Here is a 15,035-nt window from a genome sequence, read left to right on the forward strand (position 1 = left end):
TCATTGATTTTACAAAATTCAATCATTCTATCTCCAGCTTCATTCCTGTCACCAGGCCCATGTTTTCCGACTACTAATTCTTCTTCACTGTTCCCAACTTTTGCGTTGCAGTCACCCATTATTATCAATGCATCTTGATTACATGTTCGCTCTATCTCTGACTGTAAAAGTTGGTAGAAATCATCTCTTTCCTCTTCTTTGGCTCTGGTTGTTGGTGCCTATATCTGAATGATAGTGGTATTCACTGGACTTCCTTGTAAGCGTATGGATATAATCCTGTCACTCACGATGTTGTACTTCACGATGGATCTAGAAATTACTTTTTTACTATTTTTTTCTCCTGGGTAAGCATAGGTTTATTTATTAATCTGTAATCAACAGTTTCACATGAGTTTCAAATAATTTTTATCAGGCATATTGTCCTTGTCAGATGTCCTTGTAAGTTTTTCAAGGAGCTTGATTCTGTAATGCTATGCAGAGAGACAGATGCTAGTCATAACTATAAAAAGAATTTCTGATATGGTAGGAAAATGTGAAATTATCCACAACAGGTTAGTAGGTAAACACAAGCAAACTCATGTTTACTTTGCTTAGTGGGTAATTCACCCTTCATATTGATAAAGCAATTTCATCAAGACTGGATTAAGTTGCTAACTAAATAAGGTGTACTAGCCACTATGCAGGAGTAAGACATGCCAATCTAATGCCATAAAGATTTACAGCATTGGAAACTGTATGTGACAGTTCTATTCTATCTTATAAGCTTGTCATGGCCAGAATCTATTTTGACTACAGTGGTTTGTTAGTTGTTGAGGTGGTGGTTTAGGGTGGGTTTTTTTGTTTGTTTGCTTGGAGTTTGGTTTTTTGTGTTTTTTGGTTATTTTTTATTGGTTGGGGTTTTCCATTTTTTTGAGACAATGAACATTGGAAAGGGGCAAAAATCCAATGCAGTGAGAAATAAAGATTAATAGTTTGTTTTGTTTTTAAGTTAAATGTTGCTGTTTTTGTTAAGTGCTATCAGATTGGGTCTAGCCTTGTGTTCAACAGAAGGGAACATAGCCCAGTCCGGAGCCATTCCTACAACCTTTGCTATGTTCAGTTCCATTGTTACAGTCCAATGACTGTCAATCCATCTCCTTTAATTTCCACAGTTGGTAAAATTTACCTTTTTATCATTTTTCTTTGGTTCTAAAGGAGGGCTTTCTGATAAGGATTGTACTTTTTACAGTAAAATCTTTTGCTCAGTTCTCTATCTTGGCTTTGCACAGCTCTCTAGGTGTCAAGGATACTAAAAAGTCAGTATTTTCAAATTCACTGTAGAATCTTGGCAAGAGGAGAAAGCCTTCTCTGAATGGGTTCTAAAAAAATGTGATTTCCGTGTTTAAAGAAAACTCTGAACATTCACCTGTATTTTATTGTGCTATTCAATAAAAGTTTCAGAAAAATATGAGTGACATTGAGTGGTGAAATAAATGCCATTGACATTTCACATTTCCTCATGTCTGAAGTGGAAATGAAAGTGGAATGGTCTTCCCCAGAAGGGACTCTTCTCTTACACTTACGTGTTAAAAAACAAACAACAACAAGAAAAAACTCATATTGGACAACCAGCTACAATGTTCCAGTCTATAGGAAATATATACTCTGACTTTTAAATGTCGACCAGCCTTGGAAATCTATATGACATAAACTTTTTTGGGGAAAAAATCAATCTTGAGTTATAATTTGATTAGCACAAAATTGCTATCACATTTGTTTCTGCATTTGTCTACCTCATGTCCTTTTCATTCATAGGCTGGCTGATTCAAACCTTCTTTAAAAACTCCCTGAGAAAGTCTGTGACATTAAAATGTCCTTTGATGCTCTTTCACTAAGCAGTGAATATTAACAGTTATGGTGACCCTGCTCCCTAATGTGTCTCTGCAGGATCAATAGCAGTTAAGTGCCACTGTTTTACAATTAAAAAGGGGATCATTTTAAATTTAAAAGCTCATAGCCAATTTTCTTCTTGGCACTTAATGGCATAATTCATTTTTAAAAAACCTCATTGGGAGAATGTTCGTCCCCCTTTCTTTGGCGGTAACAGTGGGAGGAGCTAGCTTTAGCAGGTCTTGCTGTCTCTGAGGTGATTGATAGCCTTCCTTCATTAAGTCGTCAGCGAGGCATTTTAGAATTGTCTTCAAAATAGAGGACCCTGAGGTGGAATAGGAGCAATCACTGAAATTCTCCTTAAAACTACTTAAAAGCCACTTTATGAGGACCCCCCCCCCGCCACGTGCTGCTGTTTTCAGCCTGTCCTGCGTGCTTGTTCGTATTTTCCGCTGGAATTTTTGCTTTTCTTTTTGGCAACCTCCTTCCGTTGCCCATTAGGAACCCAGGCACATGACAGGTGGTTCAGAGCAGTGAATACTTATTTTCCCCAACTAATTGGCTAACATTATGCGGGAAATGTCATTCTGATCCTTACTCATTGACACTGAAGAAAGCTTCCGTTCTATTTCCACACAACAATGGCTTTCCCATTTTCCAATTATGACAGCCACAGATGCATTGAGTTACACATACAGTATGTCCCTGGAGACAAGCACTTGATAGAGCTCTACTTTGGGGTAAGGCTTGTGTATGCTTGTAGAATTTACATTATACTGAGGCATGTCAGAGTGGCGTCGCTAGTCTGGTGGTCTCTCACCCACCTCTTCCTCTGCGGAACAATCCAGAACCCTAAGTTATTGTTGTGACAACAATTTGAGTAGCATGTAATAAGTATGGTAAATTGCTTACATGGGGTATTTTGGATATTATATAAATATTGACAGCACAATTATTTTGTGTACTCTTCCTACATTGAATTATTAGTAAGAGGAAGGATTAATATTACCCCCTTCTTTTTCCTTTAATTATTGCTTTGCTCTCAAAAAAGTTATTGATATAGGTTCACAAATAATAGTTACACTATCATAACTAAATATCAGAAAATTTGACAAAATCAGCATCTATGAAATAACAGCAGCAAATCCTACTACCACCCAAACACAAGGGTATATGCTTACAGCACAAGCAGATGAGATTACATGATTCAAGTATTCATCGTAATTGGAAAATTGTGACAGATATGATCAGAGCACCTTGGGAAATTCCAGTAAATTATCACAGAGTTTTAGTTTTGTGTAGATACTGAGACCTGTAAAGGAGGCTTTTGAAAATGTTTTTATTATTAAACAAATTTAAAAAACGACGTGGAGTTTGTCCAGACTCATAGTGACTCTCCACATGGTTTCTGAGGTTGTAAATTACAGTGTGAAGAGATTGTTCTTTTTTCTCCAGAGGAGTAGCTGGTAGATTCGAACTGTCAATTGCCAGAGGTGCGCAGTCTTTGAGTTGGCAGCCCAGCACGCTGTGGACTATGTCACCAGAGCTCCCCAGGAACTAGCTACAGGGCTATTGTAATGAATCTAATACATGTCTGCTGAGGCTGTGTTCTGCACCCTTCCGTGCCACTCTAAATATGCCACTGGCTAGCAGGAAACACTGTCTTGTGTATTTGCTGCTGTAAGATTAGGTGAATATAAGAATAAATTTGAGGGTCTCTTTATAATATGTTTTTCTTTTATAAAAACAAAAAACCCCTACCAGTTTCTCCCTAAATAAATATACAAGTTCAACTACTTAGCTATAAGTCCTATGAATACCCCTTCACAAACCTTTTATTTAACTCTTGCAAAATGGACATTAATAAATGATGATGCTAAATCTCTGATTAAGTAACATGTTCAAAACCACACAGCTGGTAAAAAAATATATTACATAATTGGTTAAAAAAATTATCTACAATTTGTATTGGTTTCAGGAACTAAGTCAAACACGGTGTCATCGAGTGGGTTCCAACTCACCCTCTAGGGTTTAACAGGAAGTAACTGTCTACCCATCAACTTCCCCTGGAGCTATTAAAAGGATTCCAGCATCTTTGGGAGACTCTGGCTTTTGGTTAGCAGATCAACGTTCTATTGATGATGCTAATAGGAATCCCTATAGTTTATTACAGTATGTCTAGCAAGAGGCACTGGTGGCTTAGTGGCAAGAAGCTGTGCTGCAATCCCAAAGGAACATGGTTTGAATCCACCAGCTGCCATGTGGGAGGATTGGCAATCTCCTCTCATGCAATTAACTGCCTCTGAAAGCCTGCTGAAAGTTTAGCTATGAGTCGGTTCCAACTCAACGGTACACAACAAGAATGGCATCATGTCTAGCATAGACCATAGGTTGGCTAATTTCATTCCTTTTCCTTGTAAATCTGATCATTGTTTTTAACTAATTTTCTGGTAAAATTTTTTCAGTGAAGAAATCATTCAACATATAAAATTTGAACAATTTATTTCAAGCCTCATTTCTGCAGCCAAGTCCGTATTTTCTGACTACCATTCCCTCTTCATTGTTGCCAACTTTTGCATTCAAGTCACCAATTATCATTAACACATCTTGTTTGCATGTTTGGTCAGTTTTGTACCGCAAAATTTGGTAAAAATCTTCAATTTCTTACTCTTTAGCTATAGCTGTTGGTATGTATATTTGAATAATAGATGTATTAACAGGTATTGATCCTTGTATATCTGTGGCTCACAACATTATATATTTCAGTATTGTTGTTGTTGTTGATTGCCATCAAGTCAAGTACAACTCATGGTAACTCTATGAACAAAAGACCTAATGCCTTTCCATAACTATCGTCATTTCTCGAAGTTCACAGAATTTCCTGAGGTATGTGGCTTAGGAAGTGGATGCCACTTCTGTTTCCAAACCTGTTTTACAAACTGGGAGCTCCACCAAACACTGTCCATATTGGGAAACCATTTTGGTATTTGATATCCCAGTGGCACAGGTTCAGCATCGCAGCAAACCCAGATTACTTCATACAAAACATTGAGAAAAAGTAACGTGCAAAGTGGAAGAATGTTCCTCCAAATATAACAACACTAGCCTCACTTAGAAGTGGTTAAGTGTCATCAAGTCAAATATGACTCATAGTGACCCTTGCACAAAAGACCTGGGCTCTGTTCTATCACTAACATAATTTCTATACTTAGAGTTTCCAGAAGCATCTAGTTTAGGAATTGGATGCAATTCCTGCTTCCCAACTTGAATCAATCTAGAAACTCCTCCAAACATTGTACCTGATGGGTAACTATCATGGTATTTGACACAACTATGGCACAGTGTTCAGCATCACAGCAACTTCAAGTTATTCAGTACAGCAAATAGACAAAGAATTGCTATATCATTTAAAGAATGCTCATTCTCAAATTGGTTAAATTTGCCAACTCCTACATAACTATCTCAGTTTAAAAGACCACAAGACCAAATTCCAGGCACCAGATCTTTGGGAAGACTTTTTGTCAGTCCAGGAGGAAGGTCCTTGTCCCTGAGCTGCTCCTGTACTGTCTTCATGTGTCCGCTCAGAAAGAAAACCAGGTATAAAAAAATTTCCTGTAATCGATACCACAAAAATCTCAGGGTGTAGTTCCTGCAAACACAGAGTATGGCATTCTCCTGAACAGCACTGCTCTAGCATGTCATCAAGCAACACAATTAGCTGCTTTTATCAGGTCCTGCCTGGTTCCCATGTTACAGTTCTTATATTTCATATAATGGTGTTTGTAAAGTGCTTCCCCTGTTCAATTAGTCAGCCTGGGTTCCTACATCCCATATTCCTTGGTACAATTCCCAAAGCTCCAGAGAGTTGTTCAGAGCTGGTGAAACACACTCCAAGTGCAACATGTACACCCTGTCGTTGCTGAGCAGCTAAGAACCTTTCATTAAGCATGATTTATTCCATATGCTATTGATGAAGCAAATCAGTGAATCCTCTTTAGCTGATGTCTAAAGAAAATAGGAGTGAAAACTCCAACAAATAGACTCCAGCAACTTGCTTGCCCTTAAACATGTCCATTTGCTGAGCCTGAGATGGAAGGTGTTAGGAGAGGCTGGACCTGGGTTTTCTCCCTGCCCACTTTGAAGGCTTTACACAATGGCTTGATTTAGGCTCACAAAACTTCCACTTCTCCACATTCTTGCAACGAACAAATGTGCTCAGACTTTCTCTTGTTATAATTATTTTTTATATTTACATTAAAGCATTGCCTTCCAGAGTGGGCATTAATGCTGACTAATAGAGACGAAGTAAACTGGCCTGGATTTCATTAGCTGCTAATTACTCAAGGGTGCCACCATGCCTCTGGTCTTCTCAACCAAAACACACTGTGTAATTCAAATTTACATCATGTCATATTACAGGGAGATTATGACATTGCCACATGTTTGTTGTTTTGTAGTTATGTGCCGTCGAGTCGCCTGCGACTCATAGCGACCCTATGTACAACAGCCCTAAACTCTGCTCTGTCCTGTGCCAATCACACTGTCTCTGACACTCCCATCCCAATTATCCCAGTCACTGAATCAATCCACCTCATAGAGGGCCTTCCTCTCCTGCACCGTCCCTCCACCCTCTACCGGTCTCTCCTCACAACATGTCCAAAGTATGTTAGACGGAGCCTCAGAATCCTTGCCTCCAAGGAGCTACCTGGTTTAACCCTTTCCAGGACAAATCTGTTTGTTTTCCTAGCAGTCCATGGTACATTCAATACTCTTCTCCAGCACCACAGCTCAAAGGCATCATTTCTCCTTCTATCCTCCCTGGTCATTGTCCAACTCTCTGATGCATAACAAGTGATTGCGAAGACCATGGCCTGTATCAGACGCACCTTAGTCTCCAGAGAGACACCATTGCTCTTCAGTACTTTGGAGAGGTCCCTAACAGCAGACTTTCCCATGGCAATGCGCCTTTTAATTTCTTGGCTGCTGGTATTTTGACATTATGCTTTAAATGGATTCACCCCTCCTAATGCAGCAAGAAGGGGAGCAGCAGGTACAGTGAGATCCCTAGGGATGAGTAACTTAGATTCAAGTCTTTCTGGCCTTCACTTTTTTAAAATTTATTTGGCTTTTTATTAATGACAGAATTCAATTCTTTCTATTAGGATGAGAACAGCAAACCCTGACATCTGAAGGATGCTGTTGTTGTTATTAGGTGTCTTCAGTTCAAGCACAACTGATGGCCACCCTATGAACAACATATGGTCTTTCCTGTCCTATTCTGTGCCATCCTCATAATGGCACACTTAAGTCCATTGCTGAAGTCACTATGTTTATCTGTCTCGCTGGTGATTGTTTCTCTCTTTCACTATCCCTCCACCTTTCCAAGCAGGATGTCCCCTCTTAGGGATAGTCTCTTCTGGTAACATACTTGAAGTATGAGAGACAAAACTTCATCATCTTTATTTTCAAGGATCACTCTGGCTGCACTTGACAGTCTGCAACATATTCAGTACTCATTTTCAGCACCACAACTCAAAGGCATCACTTCTTCTGTCATCTTTATTCATTGTCTAGCTCTCAAAGGCATAACAAGTGATTGAAAAGACCATGGCCTTAATCAGACTCATTTTGGTTCAGTCTTACATGACCATTTTCTCCCTTTGTTGTGCTTATTATTATTACTAATTTCAATGAACATTTACAGAGATTGTGAATTTCCATTCATTCATTGTTGCACTTTTCTCCCCACCCACCCCACCCCCACCCCCAGTTAGCTCTTCTTTAAAAGCAAAAGAAAAACTCCTTCATTGGTTTACAATCCCCCTGAACCCTTCCACCCTCACCCCGAGTATACTCCACTCTGCAACCCTAATTCCAAACTCTTCTGATAATCATAGTGCCCTAAAACATATTACTTTTAAACTGTTCTCTCCCTCATCAGCTTCAATGCAGTATACATAATTTATCCAGTTTTTCTCAGACTTACCCCCACCCTGATGTCAGCCTCATTTTACAACAGTTGCACCCTGCAATATTTGTCCTTTTGTGATTGAGATATTTCACTCAGCATAATGTCCTCCAGGGTCACCCATTTTGAATAATATTGCATGAGTTCCTTGCTTTTCAATGCAGTGTAGTATCATTGTATGAATATACCAGAGTTTCTCTATCCATTCATTTTTTGATGGGCACTTAGGTTGTTTCCAACTCCTTGATATTGTGAACAAAGCCGCAATAAACATGGGTGTGCATATATCTGCTTGGGTGTCATTTATGGTCTCTTTAGGGTATATTCCAAGTAGTAGAATTGATATGTCAAACGGTATCTCTATTTTCAATTTTTTGAGAAAGCGCCATACTGCCTTCCACAGTGATTGCACCATTACATGACCATTTTTGAAGAGATCTCTGACAGCACACTTGCTCAACACAAATTATTCCAGAACTTCTGATTACTAGGACTAAGGGTATTGATTGTGGATCCAAGTAAGATGAAATCATTGACAATTTCAATTCTTCCCTAAAGCTTTTTACATAGTTCATGGTTTTGCAAAAAGATGGCTTATCTTTCACAATTAGACTTTGAGTTTTTATATAAAATACAAAATTATACATTCTTCAACATCAGACAAGATCACTCTATGATAAATCAAGACAAAGATAATACCACTGCACAATCATGTCTAAACATACATATTTATGAACATTAACTAAATCAAGAAAATGACCAAATATTCACACATCCTAACAAATAACAGAGTGAAGCTTTTTTACTAAGTATAACTTGGCCTTCAAATTTAGTCTTTCTTTACTCTAGAGAAGTTTTATTAAGATACATGATTGTTGTTGTTATGTGCTGTTGTGTCACCTGTGACTCATAGTTATTCTATGTACAACAGCCCTAAACCCTGCTCTATCCTGTGTTAATCTCACTGTCTCCAGTACATCTACCCCCTTACCACAGTCACTGAATCAATCCACCTCATAGAGGGTCTGCCTCTCCTGTGCTGTCCCTCCACCCTCTCAAGTATGATGTCCTTCTCTAAGGACTGGTCCCTCCCTGCAACATGTCCAAAGTATGTCAGATGAAGCCTCAGAATCTTTGTCTTCAAAGAGAAGCTTGGGTTAACCTTCTCCAGGATGAAGATGTTTGTTCTCGTAGCAGTCCATGGTATATTCAATACACTTTTCCAACACCACAGCTCAAAGGCATCAATTCTCCTTCTATCCTCCGTAGTCATTGTCCAACTCTCTGATACTTAGCAAGTGATTGCAAAGACCATGGCCTATCTCAGGCTCACCTTAGTCTCCATGGTGACATTATTGCTCTTCAGTACTTTGTAGAGGTCCCTAACAGCAGACTTTCCCATTGCAATATGTCTTTTAATTTCCTGACTGCTGTTGCCAAGAGCATTGACTGTGGAGCCAAACAAACTAAAGCTGTTAACAATCTCAGTCTCTTCACCATCCATCCTGATGCTGTCAAATGGCCTGGTAGTGGGAATCTTTGTCTTCTTGACATTAAGCCTCAATCCATATTGAAGAATGCAGTCCTTGACCTTCTGCACAAGTGTTTCAGATTCTCCTCAGTTTCAGCAAGCAGGGTTGTGCCATCTGCATAACCCAGATTTTTTATGAATCTTCCACCAATCCTGATGCCACACTTCTCCTCATAGAACCCAGCCTCCCAGATAATCTGTTCTGTGCTTAGGTCAGAAAGGTATGGAGATAGGACACATCCCTGGCATACACACTTCCCAATTTAAAACCATGCAGTGTTTCCTTGCTCTGTTCTGACAACTGTCTCTTGGTCCAAGTATAGGTTTCACATTTCCATGATCAAGTGTTCTGGGATTCCCATTCTTCTCAGAGTCAGCAGTTAAATGCCTTTGCATAATCAACGAAACATAGATAGACATTCCTCTGGTACTCCCTGCTTTCAGCCAAAATCCATCTAACATTAGCTACAGTATCCCTAGTAGCATGACCCCTTTTAAAGCCAGCCTGCACTTCTGGCAGTTCTCTGTTGATGTGCTGTTCCAGGTTTTTATTTTTTTATATAATCTTCAGCAGAATCTTGCTTGCATGTGTTATCAATGATATTGTTCAATAATTTCCACACTCTGTTGGGTCACTTTTCTTTGGAAGGGGAACAAATATAGATCTTTTCTGGACAGTTGGCCAAGATACATGATAAGATAATCTTATATCTCAATTTTACTGAACTATTAGTCTCAATGGTCTGGCATTTTGTCATCTGATATGAGTAGACAATCATTTGAAAAGGGAATTCCATTAGAAGTACGGCCAACATATAAGTGGATGTTCTAGAAAAGCTCCTTTTCTCTGGTCAGTTCTGTCCCACCGTCTATTTCTGGTTCAATTGGCATGAGAAACTTGCAGTTTGCCATCTGACCTGGTGTTTTGGATTAATCAACACCCAAAACCACGTGGATCAAAATTTGCCACTTTTCTAAGGATATTGGACTTAATAGTTTCTAAATTTTCATGAGGTATTTCTTTAAAGTGAGTCTCTCTCTTTTTCTCATTGTTATGAAATATAAATCCTATTTCTCTTTGGCAATTAGAATCAATCACATCAGACTAGTAATACCCTTCTTCAGCAGCTGAACCAGAGGTATGAATAGTCCAAAGTAGCCTGGTAGAATTCCATTGGAAATATTTCTACTTTTGCAACGAAAAATTTAAGATCCACAGAGCATAGAGTTGCAGAACAGGAACAAAAATTGTTCAAGTGGGTCACTAGGGCTAATAAGAGTGGTATATATCCTTTGATTCCTTGACCCATGGGTTTTACAGCCTTAAAATTTTGCATATTATTTGGTCGCTTGAGAAATTATAAGCCACCTTTTTACTTTCCCTCTCCATTTTAATACATAAGTTTGCATTCTTCCAGTTTTGATGAGTTGGTCAGCAGCAACTAAAATTTGTCAAATGCTACCTGAAGGAAAGCTGCATTGGATCCTGAGTAGTGGAACTGAGGTTTGTGGGCACCTGGGAGCCAGCTAGTCCATCCCTGTTAAGATCCAAGGATCCCACCAGAGGTCTGCAGACATTGGCTGAGGTAGCAGCAGAGCATCCCTCAGGCCTAACAGCCTGCGGACCTGTGCAAAAAATCAGCAGTAGAGATCTATCTATGCCACTTTCTGTACCAATATCCCGGTCCAAGATCCTATCCTGCAGCACTGCCATGGACTTCATGTAGTCTGGTTGTCTTTATAGCTCACTTTTGGAGTTACAATATCTATCTGTTAGTTTGATTATTGGGGAACAATTTGCATGTTACGGATAGCTTAATATTTTATATGTGTCTAGCTTTGGTGTTATTATTTGCTTTGATTGGTACAGCACTTGTTAGTGATTTTGCTGTGTTGGTATGTCTTGTGGGGTGTTCAAATGCAGAAATCTGTGACACCATTGTCTCAGGTACCAGAATAGTCACCCATGGTGAAGACGTTGTAGTTTAGCTCCTAGATTCAGGCAGACAGGACTGGCTATCCACTTCTGAAAAAACAAGGCTTTGAAAACCCTTGGAACAGAGGAACATGAGTAAGTATTTATAATAGATAGAGAGTTCAAATAGGAAGTGAATCAAAATGAAGAGAAACAGCTGCAAATAGCAATTAATAATTGGAACATGGAATGTATGAATATAGTTTGAATATATATAGTATGAAAGTACAAATATAGGAAAAATGGAAGTTGTAAAAAATGAAGTGAAACATAAACATTGAAATTCTAGGCATCATTGAACTGAATGGACAAGCATGGTCAATTTTGAATCAGACGATCACATGGTCTACTATGCTGAGAATGAAAACTGAGGAAGAATGGTGATGCTTTCATGGTTCAAAACACAATTTCAAGTCCATCCTAAAGAACAATGCTATGAGTGATAGTATCCATGTGCACCCTAGGAAGACCTGTTCATACGACTATTATTGAAATATATGCACCTACAACTAAAGCCAAAGAGGAGGAGGTTGAGAGTTTCTACCAACTGTTGTAGTCTGAAATTGATCAAATGCCCAATCAAAATCCATTAGTAATTATTTGGGACTGGGATGCAAAAGTTGAAATAATGAGGAAGGAATGGTAGTAGGAAAGTATGTACTTGGTGACAGAATGAGGCTGGAGACCTAATGATCGAATTTTGTGGGCTCAATGATTTATTAATAGCAAAAACTTTTTTTAAAGAAAACAAACAAAAAACAAAAACAAACTGTAACTTTACACATGGACCTCCCTTGATGAACTTTATAGGAATCAGATTGGCTATATTTGTGGAAAAAATTGTTGGAGAAGAAAAATATCTGTAGTAAAAACCAGACTACAAGCCAATTGTGGAACAGAAAATAAATTACTCATGTGCAAATTTACACTATCTAAGTTGAATTTCAAATTCAATCTGTATTCAAAGACAAGGAGGAAGTTCAAGTTGCTCTGAAGGAATTGGTGAAAAACAAGGCTCCAGGAGTTGACAGCTTACCAATTGATTTATTTCAACAAACAGACACTGCCCTAGATGTGCTCACTAAATTGTGCCAGGAAATCTGGAGGACAGCCAACTGTCCAACTGACTGGAAGAGATAGGTATTTGTTCCCATTCCAAAGAAAGGTGACCCAACAGAGTGTGGAAATTATAGAGCAATATCATTGATATCACATGCAAGCAAGATTCTGCTGAAAGATATGCAAAAATGTTTGGAAAAATATGTCAACAGAGAACTGCCAGATATGCAGGCTGGATTTAGAAGAGGCCATGGTACTAGAGATATTATAGCTAATATTAGATGGATCTTGGCAGAAAGCAGAGAATACCAGAAGAATGTCTATCTATGCTTCATTGACTATGCAAAGGCATTTGACTGTGTGCATCACAACAAACTATGGCTAACTCTGAGAAGAATGGGAATCTCAGAACATATGATTGTGCTTATGCGAAACCTATACTTGGACCGAGAGGCAGTCATCAGAACTGAGCAGGGAGGCAATGGATGGTTCAAAATCAAGAAAGGGGTCCGTCAGGGATGCATTTTGTCTCAATACCTTTTCAATCTGTATGCAGAACAGATCATCTGAGACGCTGGGCTGTACGAGGAGGAATGTGGCATCAGGATTGATGGAAGAATCGTCAACAACCTGCGTTATGTAGATGATACAACCATGCTCGCTGAAACTGAGGAGAACCTGAAGTGCTTCCTGCAGAAGGTCAAGGACTGCAGTTTTCAATAAGGATTAAAGCTCAATATCAAGAAAACAAACATTCTCACCACTGGGTCAATTGGCAGCATCAGTATGGATGGTGAAGAGATTGAGATAGTTAATAGTTTTCATTTACTTGGTTCCACAGTCAACACTCTCGGTAACAGCAGCCAGGAAATCAGGAGATGAATTGCACTGGGAGAGTCAGCTGTGAGAGATCTCTCAAGAGTACTGAAATGCAACGACGTCAGGCTGGAGACTAAGGTGCACCTGATCCAGGCTATAGTCTTTGCAATTACATGCTATGCATAGGAGAGTTAGACAGTGAATAGGGATGATAGAAAGAGAATTGATGCCTTTGAGCTGTGGTGCTGGAGACTAGTGTTGAATATACCATGGACTGCTAGGAGAACAAACAGGTTTGTCCTGGAGAGGGTGAAGCCAGAATGTTCCCTGGAGTCAAGGACTCTGAAGCTTCATCTGACATACTTTGGGCATGTTGCAAGGAGGGACTGGTCCTTGGAGAGGGACATCATGTTTGGGAGAGTGGAGGGAAGGCGCAGGAGAGGAAGACCCTCGATGAGATGGATCGATTCTGTGAGTGGAGTGGTGGGAATGAATGTGTTTGAGACAGTGAGGTTGGCACAGGATAGGACGGCATTTACGTCTCTCGTACATAGGGTTGCTATGAGTCGCAAACGACTCGATGGCACATAACAACAACAACAACAAGAAGTTGAATTTAAGAATAATCTTAAGAACAAGTTTGAGGCATTTATGATTGAAGACCAGAGGAATTGTGGAATGATATCAAAGATATTATCCATGAAAGAAGCAAAAGATATGTATAAAGGAAGAGGAAGAAGAAAAGACCATAATGGATGTCAGAAGAGATTATGAAAATCTCATTGGGGTGAGGGGGTGGAAGTAAGAAATCTAAACAAAAGGAAAAGATGCTGAAGTAATATAGTTGAACAGAAGACTTTAAAGTGCATCTCTAAAGGATAAAGTAAAATACTGTAATAAAATGTACAAAGAACTAGTCAGAAAATAAAGCAAGAACCTGAATTTGTCAAGATGAAGGAAGTAAAGAGTAAATTCAAGCCTTGAGTTGCAATACTGAAAGGTGCTCCAGGTACAGTCTTGAATGATCTGGGAAGCATCAAAAGAAGGTGGAAGCAATGTCTGGAATCGCTATCCCAAAAAGAATCAGTTAACATAGAAAAATTTCAGGAAGTACTTTATGAAAAATAACCACTGTTGATGAAAGATTAATTTCAGGCAGCATGAAAGCATTGGCAAAAATAAGGCTCCAGGAATTGATACCAATTGAAGTGTTTGAACTAATTTGGAGGACAGCTATCTGGTTGACTAGGATCCATATTTGTTCCTATACCCAAGAAAGGTGATCCAGCAGAATGTGGAAACTAATGGATAACATCATTAATAGCTCGTGCTAGCAAAATATTGTTGAAGAGCATTGAAAAGAAGCTAGAACAATACATTGACAGGGAACTTCTGGAAGGACAAGCTCATTTTAAAAGAGCCTGTGGAACCGGAGACATCATTTCTGATGTCAGATGGATCCTGGCTGGAACCAGGGAATTCCAGAGGAATGTATATTTGTGTTTTATTGATTGTGAAAATAGGTTTGTCTGCATGAATCAGAACACGTTTTGGATCACATTAAAAAGAATGGAAATCATCTGCAGAAGAATTAAACAATATTCCCACCTCACTACATATACAAAAACCAACTCAAGGTGGATCATGGACCTAGGACTAAAACCAAGGACTATAAACTTCATTCAAGAAAAGCTTGGAAAAACTTTAGTAGTCCTAATCCACAACATAAAGAGTCTTCCCAGAATTCTGAAAAATTTACAACCAGGAGAAGATAAAATAGATGAATGGGACCTTCTAAGAATCAAATCCCTATG

This window comes from Elephantulus edwardii, unplaced genomic scaffold (genome assembly GCF_000299155.1).
Source record: "Elephantulus edwardii isolate Elephantulus edwardi_28Jun2011 unplaced genomic scaffold, EleEdw1.0 scaffold00303, whole genome shotgun sequence".
Classification (NCBI taxonomy): domain Eukaryota; kingdom Metazoa; phylum Chordata; class Mammalia; order Macroscelidea; family Macroscelididae; genus Elephantulus; species Elephantulus edwardii.